Consider the following 8,700-nt stretch of genomic DNA (forward strand, 5'->3'; position numbering starts at 1 on the left):
TCCAGATGAGCCCGCCCTCCCTGCCCTGGTGGGGACCCTCCACACCTCCCTGCCCCTGGCTTGTCCTTTCTTTCCAGTATGACTGTTAGCATAACTGACTCGGGAACCTTTGCCCACATTCCTCTCCCTCTGTGTCCTGCCTGGTCCCTGGGCTGGGCCACTCCTGGGGGCCTCCCAGCCCAGGCTCCCCCTCCTTCCTCTCTGGCCTCCTGCGGCCCCTTCTCCTCCTGGGCTCATGGGGAGGGGACTTTGATCTTAGCTTCTGCTCTGGGGCAGTGCTTCCCTCAAGCCCCGGTTAAATGTTCTCCAGGTCTTACCAGTCAGGCATCAAGCCACCTGGAGAGTTCTGAGCCCACCTGGACCCAGGTCCCTGGCCCTGGGACCCATGGCCTAAGGCGACAGAGTTGTTAGGGCCAAAGAGGGACCATGGGGGACAGGGGCCTTGGGTTGGAGGGGCTGGCTTCCTCATGCCCTTCCCCTCCTCTGGGTCAGAACACTGGGGGAGGGGCCGAGAGAGGGTGTTGTCTTCTTGGAGGCCCCGCCTCGGTCCTGGTTCCTGGAGGTGAGGGTTCACTGTGCCCTGCCACCAATAGCAGCATCTTGAGGATAAAGTTCAAACACCAAGCCCCCAGTACAGGTCCCTTTGGCACCTGCTCCTCCCACCCCCAGACTCGTTTTCTGCTGCCTCTGTGTCCCACCAACAGCTGCTACTCTAAGCCCAATGGCTTCTGTCCCCAAAGGCCACACTGCTTCACGCCTCTGCAGTTTGCTCCTGCTGCTGCCTTTGCTGGCAGGACAGTCCCTGTCCCCACCCACCTGACAGAGGCCTGCCGCTCGCTGATAACCCGCACTCAGCTCTCCACTCGTGACCTTCACGTGGACAATGCTTGAACCTCAGCCAATCTGGGCTGAGCACGTGGGGGCTGAGAGGAGCTGCTCCCAGGCATCTCCCACCCACTCCCGACCCCCAGGGGCTGCAGGAAGCAGCTTCTCACACCTCCCGTCAGGATAAGGAATGAGACCTGTGCCTGGGCACCTAGGACACAGCTGCCAGCCACAGACCTGCTCAGCGCAGCTGGCAACAGGCTTGCTGGCAATAGGGTGTCCACGGGGACCCGGCTGCATCCTCCTCCATACCCCAACTCTGCCCGGTCATGGGATTGACCGTCCCCAGCTCTGCTGCAGCTGTCATCTCTTTGCCACGAGGCTGGAGCCCCAGCTGGGTGCTGCCTGTGGATCGTGCTCTACCTCCTGTGACCCCCAGACCTCCCCGGGAGGTGGGTGCTAACACCCCCTCACCTCATGGATGAGGAGACAGAGGTTTCCAGAGCTGAGGCAGCTGCCCAGGTCCCGCAGGCACTCAGGGCCACACATACGTTGGGCACCCGGGCCCCCCTCATGAGGTCACCTCCCCTCCCGAGGAGGCTGTGCTGTGCTGGCGGGGAGACGGTGCTGAGCACACGACCCCGCAGCCTCTGGACGTCAGAGGCATCCTGAGGCTCTGTGGGGTGGGGGAACCCTGGCTCCTCAATCTGTACTGACTCGGTGCAGGTAGGGGCAGGCAGGAGGGGGTTCATGGACCTCTGAGTTCATACAGCAAAGCAGGGCGGGTTTTGTGGGCCCATTTCACAGAGGAGAGAACTGAGGCTCTGTCAGTGGGATGAAGTGGGTTGCGGGACCTGCCCAGGGTCACAGGGTGAGCTGCTGGCTGACCTGCCTCCCCACCCCCAGCTCTTTCCATGGTTCCTCAGCCCTGCGAGACATGTCATTCATTCATTCACTTACTCATTCATTCAGCAAACTGTCAGTGAGCAGTGCTGTGGGCCAGTGCTGGGACCAAGGAGACAGGACCACCTGCCCTGGAACAGCTCATGCGTTGGGGGGACACCCGTAGAGCCCACCGCTGACCCCACCATGTCCTTAAGCACCCACGTCAGCTCCCCACCCAGGGAGCATCTCCCCACACACTTGGGCTAAGATTTCATCCACTGCCCGACCCCACAAGGCAGATCCCCCAGCAGCCAGCACTGAGCACGTCTCCAGGCTCATCAGAGCCCCTCAGGGAGCCTTGAAGTCCCCATCAGGGCTGCCATTGCCCACTTCACAGAGGGCACACTGACCATGAGGGATGCACCAGGCCTGCCCTGCTCAGCTCAGAGCCGGGAAAGCCCCTGCAGACTGGTGGCCCCAGGGCACTGGGTGGCAGGGGGGTGGGGGCATGTTGGGTGGACCCCTGGTCTAATAGAAAAGAGTGTCAGGTCAGGGGAGGGGGCTTGGCCTGGCCCTGCCCTGCCTGCTTTGCGACCTTGGGCAGCGCCCTCTTCCAGGGCTTCCTTGTGGGAGGCCAAGGCTGGGGGAGGTGACTGATGGGGGAGGGGGGCTGTGGCTTCCTTCACAGCAGAGCCCGGAAAAGCCTCGGGCAGGGAGGGCAGAGGGGCCCTGGGGGAGGGGAGAGGAGGTGACAGGCAAGAATCAGGGAGACTGTCTCAGGCAACCAGGACAGGGGCCAGGGGAGGCGCTGGGTCATCAGACGCCCTGTGTCCACTCCAGGGACAGAGTAGCTAATGGTCAGCATGACCCACCAGGGCACTGCCATGTGTCTGTTTCCACACAGGTCGGGGTGACACTCTCTTCCTGTGGCCACTCAACCCCCCAGGTCCCTTCTGCTCCTCACACCCGGCCTGGGGACATCTCACGTCAGGGCTGGCGTCCAATGAGCGTTCTCTGTGCCCGGGCTGTGCTGGGCACCAGAGTCTGGATCCCCCTCCAGTCCTCACCAGGATGGGCAATCCCTGCCCGCTCAGGGCCCGGCCTCCTGGGGACATGCTGGGGCCTCCAGATTGTGCCGGGAGGAGGGAGGAAGCCTCGGCCGGACCCCGAACAGGCTCCCTAAGGAGGACAGAAGGGCTGCTGTGGGCCGGCCGAGAGCGGCTCTCCGAGGGAAGGTGGGACCCCAGAGCAGCCTGGTGAGCACACCCGCAGGGTCTCTGGTCACACAGGGCCTCCAGCTCAGCGCTAGTGTGGACCAAGGCCCTGCGTGGATGAAGCCCGCTGAGGTCACTGCCCGGGTCAAGCCACTGCTCAGCAGCCCTTTCCTGAGCACCTACCATGTGTGGGGACCTCAGCGGTGGCAACGCAGCTCTGCTGGGGCTCCTGTGGGCACAGGGAAGCAGCCTATAGAGAGGGACTGGTGTCGCGCAGGACGGGCTCGTGCCCTGGGGAAACCAACAAGGGTGAGGGCCGGGGGTGCCCGACTGGGCCTCACAGGGAGCCACGGCCGAGCCTGGAGGCGGCCAGGGGGCAGGACAGCCCTGACTCTGTGTTGGCGGCTTGGGGCCTGTGTCCCCGCCATACAGCCGGGCTGGTGATAGTGGAAGCTCGCTCCCTGGGGTCCAGGAGGGATGGTCAGATGGAAAGTGGACGTTTGCTGGTCTCTGAGGTTGACTGTTGCTGCCATTAGCATCGGGCTGTTCGGGCCCAGCCGGCCTCAGGCCAGCACCCCTGGGCTCCCCATGGGCCCCACCCTCACCCCCGCGCAGCTGGCCTGGCGAAACCAAGAGGCCCTGACGCCCGAAATAGCCGGGAAACGCCGACCGGCCCAGCCTGGGGAAGCAGGTGCCCCCCTCTCCCCAGGCTGGGGGGAGGAGTGGCTCCAGTTCCAGAAGCTTCCACCAGCTTCTTTGGAGAAGGGACCTGCGTCGCAGCACCCAGGCCACCCAAGCCCCTGCGCCCAGGCCTGAGCTGGGCAGAAATCACATGAATCAACCATCAGAAGGGACATCTTCTGTTCCAGAATCTTATGTCTGTGCGGGTCGTACCCCCTCCTCGGGGCCCCCAGGGACGTCTCTAAACGCCGGGTGCGCAGCTGCAGCTGACGCGGGGCACAGCCAGACACTCGGGGCTCAGAGGAGCCCGGGGGGCAGGGCTGGCCAGGGCTGGACATGGGGCACTGCAGTCACACCTTCCCTGCTGTCCCCACACCTGGGACTCTTCTGGGGGAGGGACTGGGCCAAGAACGGGGAAGGGGGGAGAAATGGGGACCCTCACAATCACTGCATTGGGAGCCCTGGGTCTGGGGTGATAATGAGGAGCCCAGAGCACAGATGTCCCCCAAGAGGCCTCATGGGGTCCTTCCCCAATGGACAGGCCCTCAGATTGGTCAGTCACTCATCCATCTGTCTGTCCATCTATCTGTCCATCTGTCTGTCCATCCACCCATCCATCCATCTACCCATCATCCATCAATCCATCCATCCAAAAAGCCTCCCTCGGGCCTCCTGGGGGCCTGGCCTGTGTGGGGCTCTCAGCTACTCACGTCCCAGGCAAGGCAGGACTGGCCCAATCAAGGCCAAAGTCAGACCTGGAACGTGCCTGCTTCACCATGGAAGGAGGGGCCTTTGGACACCGGGTGCCCTATTCCCTGCCCAGTCTGCCCTGTGCTCGGTCGATATGCTGAGGTCAAAGAGAGGGCAAGAGGTGTGACAGATGGGCCAGCGTGGTGAGGCCAGCTGCCCCCTGCCCTGTGGGTGACCTGACTCCCCACCCCACACCCACCCACAGTTACAGGCCTCCCCGATCCACCCTCCAGGCTGACCTCCCATTCTCTCCTCTCCTCCCCTGTCCTTCTCCAATCAGAGAGTTTCCCAGGACATTCCAGGGCTCCAAGGTCCTGTTGGGAGTGGAGATGGGGGACAAGCACGCAGCCACGGTTTCCTGAGTTCACCCCCAAAGACAGTGAATCACTTCCACAGGGTTGACTCCACCAGCTCGTTCTCAGGGGACACTGCCAGTAGGTCCCCCAGCCCAGGGAAGCCAGGAGCCAGGCCCACAGGCCACAGCCATAACACCACATCACCTGACACAAGAGACGTGCGGTACCCGGGGGGCGAATGCCCCCACCCGAGAGCCTGGGTGAGTATGGCCCTCACCCCAGCAGTGAACAGTCAGCTCGTCAACCAGTGTTCACTCCCATCGGCCTCGCCGCCCCTGTGGGCCCAGGTCGGTCCTGGAGGTGAAGCTAAGACAGGGAAACTCGCCCCTGCCCAGCCCAGAGCCCGTGGTGCCAAGAGATCCTCCCCCACCAGTAAACATTAGCGGGGAAGACGAGGACAGCGGATCCTGGGGTCCTGGGGGTCAGCCAAGGGGAGCAGCAGCAACTTCAGCCACCTGAGAACAGGGCCTGGGAGCCGGACCCCTGGCTGAGGGGCAGAAAGAGGAGGGGCTCCCGGGGGCTCAGTACGAGCAAAGGCGCAGCACGCGGCTGCAGCAGCTCTCGGCTGGCGCATGCAGGCCCCCAGTGAAGCGCCCTGACCCCCGACCTCGGAGACTCCAGACTCCTGTCTCCCGCGCCGCCTGGCCCACCACCCCGCTCACCGCCCAGCAATCCCTTGCACTCGGTGCCACGTGGCAGGGCCCTGCCCTGGGGAGGAAGAGGAATCAGACGCGGACTGGACGCCGGGCAGAGAGGGACGAGCAGAGGGTGCAGGGAGCAGGCCCAGGGAGGGACCGGGGGGCAGCAGTGAACAGTCAGCTCGTCAACCAGTGTTCACTCCCATCGGCCTCGCCGACCCTGTGGGCCCAGGTCGGTCCTGGAGGTGAAGCTAAGACAGGGAAACTCGCCCCTGCCCAGCCCAGAGCCCGTGGTGCCAAGAGATCCTCCCCCACCAGTAAACATTAGCGGGGAAGACGAGGACAGCGGATCCTGGGGTCCTGGGGGTCAGCCAAGGGGAGCAGCAGCAACTTCAGCCACCTGAGAACAGGGCCTGGGAGCCGGACCCCTGGCTGAGGGGCAGAAAGAGGAGGGGCTCCCGGGGGCTCAGTACGAGCAAAGGCGCAGCACGCGGCTGCAGCAGCTCTCGGCTGGCGCATGCAGGCCCCCAGTGAAGCGCCCTGACCCCCGACCTCGGAGACTCCAGACTCCTGTCTCCCGCGCCGCCTGGCCCACCACCCCGCTCACCGCCCAGCAATCCCTTGCACTCGGTGCCACGTGGCAGGGCCCTGCCCTGGGGAGGAAGAGGAATCAGACGCGGACTGGACGCCGGGCAGAGAGGGACGAGCAGAGGGTGCAGGGAGCAGGCCCAGGGAGGGACCGGGGGGGGCCAAGGGTTCTCCAGGGGGACGATTCTCTGTGCCACACACAGTGAGGCCGTCTGGTGGGCCAGAGCGTCCCAAGCCCCGGAGCCCAGCAGAGGCACAGGGACGGGGCTCAGAAGAGGTGAGGCCGGGGTCAGAGGCCCTGAAGGCCTCAGTCGTGACCAGATCTGAGATTCCAAAAGGCAGCTGCTCCCTGAGGCTACTAAGTGGCTTACTGTCCTGAACCATTTACAAAACACGCGACATGAGTTACCCAGCTGAGCCACTTCCGGATTCCGTGGGCTCGCAGCCAGCATCACCGTCCCATCTCACAGGTAGGAAAACTGAGGCCCGAATGATTAACATCCCAGAGAGCGAGACAGAGCCAGCCCTCGGTGTTCCCCCTCCCAACCTGGGGCCTCCGCTCTGAGGGACAGGAAACTGAGGCCACACGGGGGCACCCGGATGGAAAGCGGCCCTCTGCAAGGCCCCAGAAGCCTCCTGTGGGCAACTTCCCCCCGTCACCCCCCAGCTCCGACCCGAGTCAGGGGAACAGAAAGGAGGCCTGAGAGTGGACCCAGTGGCCACCCACACCCCATGGCTGGAAGGAGGGAGGGCTGGTGGCAAAGGGCCTGGGGGAGCCCAGACCCCAGGGTGAACAGGGAGGGTCCCCCTCACCCACAGCCCTTCTCAGTCCTTGACCTTGGGCCATTTGCTTCCTTCTGTGGGCTGTTTCCTCATCCCCACCTGTACAGGGAGTGATAACGAGTCTCTCCCCAAAGGGTGGGCTTGGGGATTAAAGGAGACGATGCCTGTGAGGTGCCTGGACCATGGCGACCCTCACCCACCCCAGCCACTGCTGTCACCTCCTAGGCTCTTGCCTGGGGCCTGCCTCTGACATGCTGTGTGACCTTGGGCAAGATGATTCCCCTCTCTGGGCCCCAGCCTTCCCCTCTGCTCAGGGAGTGCTGGGTGAGGGGCCCTGCGGGCCAGAAACTTTAGGAAAACTGTCGGATTCCTGGATGAAGGGGCTGAGCAGGGAGGCCCCAGGACTGGTGGGGCAGTGAGGCCCGAGCTGGAAAGGGGATGGAGTGGGTCACCTCCCCAGCTCTGGTGGCCCTGCTGGTCACCCCTGGAAATCCCCAGGCTAAAGCTAACCCTAACTTTGACCTAAACAGAACTCAGGGTGACAAAAGGGGAGAAGTAAGGAGAAGAGAAGCTTAGCCCGTGGTCAGTGGGGCGTGGGACCGGTGACAAACAGGGCCAGGTGTGGCCCAGGACGACAGGAGAGGGCAGTTTCAGGGCTGTAGTCGGATGTTTGTGCAGCTCGCAGGAGTGGGTAGCAGAGGCCCCCACCCCTAGCCCCCTCCTCCTCCCAGCCCTCTCCCCTTCCCAGCCCCGCCTGGGCCTGATGCTGCCTCATGGCTGCCTCCCCACATCCTCCCCGAGCTCCATCCGGGGTCCTGGAATCCTGGAGGGCCCAACCCCATGGGATCTCACCTCCCCCTTCCAGGACCCTCATTGACAAAGGAAAAGCTGCTGCTCCCAAGGGATGTGGCCTCTTCCTGGGTCTGCAGGCTCTGAAGCTCATCCCCAGTGTAGTGCATGGTAACTTCAAGGTTCTCAATAAACAGTTTGAATGAAGGAAGGAAAGAAGAGATGGATGGATGGATGGGTGGATAGTTGGGTGGGTGGGTAAATAGATGGAGAGATGGGTGGTTGATTGATGGATGGGTATTTGAGTAGGTGGATTGGTGTGTTTGAGGGTAGGTTAGTAGTTGGATGGGTGAATGGATGGTTGAATAGTTGGGTGGGTGGGTAGATCCTAATTATAAGAAGCACAGTTCCCAATTTACCAAGAGCTACAGTAACCAAAACAGTGTGGTATTGGAATAAAGATAAACATATGGATCAATGAAATAGCATTGAGAGTGAGAAATAAAAACATACATCCATGGTCAATTGGTTTTTTAAAAAACACTATTTTTTAGAGCAGTTTTAGGTTCACAGCAAAATTGAGCAGAAGACATGGAGATTTCCCGCATACTCCCTGCCCCCACATGGCTTGTGTTCATTCTCTTGATCAGTCGATTTTTAACAAGGGTGCCAAGACAATTCAACCAAAGAGTCTTTTCAACAAATGGTGCTGGGACAAATTAATATCCGCATGCAAAGAATAAAGTTGGACCTCTACCTCACACCATATGCAAAAATTAACTCAAGTGCTCGCTTCGGCAGCACATATACTAAAATTAGAAAGATACAGAGAAGATTAGCATGGCCCCTGCGCAAGGATGACACGCAAATTCATGAAGCATTCCATATTTTTTTAGAGAATGCAAATCAAAACTACAATGAGATGTCATCTCACACCGGTCAGAATGGCCATGATCAAAAAATCCACAAACAATTAATGCTGGAGAGGGTGTGGAGAAAAGGGAACCCTATTTCACTGTTGGTGGGAATGTAAATTGATACAGCCACTATGGAGAACAGTATGGAGGTTCCTTAAAAAACTAAAAATAGAACTACCATATGACCCAGCAATCCCACTACTGGGCATATACCCTGAGAAAACCACAATTCCAAAAGATACATGCACCCCAATGTTCATTGAAGCACTATTTA

General features: G+C 61.1%; 1 non-coding gene across 1 annotated transcript; it reads left to right on the forward strand.

The window, feature by feature from the left end:
• The first annotated feature begins 8,294 nt into the window (after positions 1 to 8,294).
• LOC112064119 (U6 spliceosomal RNA) lies at positions 8,295 to 8,401 on the forward strand. Its single transcript, XR_002891372.1, has one exon. It is a non-coding gene; the product is annotated as a U6 spliceosomal RNA (small nuclear RNA).
• Positions 8,402 to 8,700: the final 299 nt, after the last annotated feature.

This window comes from Physeter macrocephalus, chromosome 19 (assembly GCF_002837175.3).
Source record: "Physeter macrocephalus isolate SW-GA chromosome 19, ASM283717v5, whole genome shotgun sequence".
Taxonomy (NCBI): Eukaryota; Metazoa; Chordata; class Mammalia; order Artiodactyla; family Physeteridae; genus Physeter; species Physeter macrocephalus.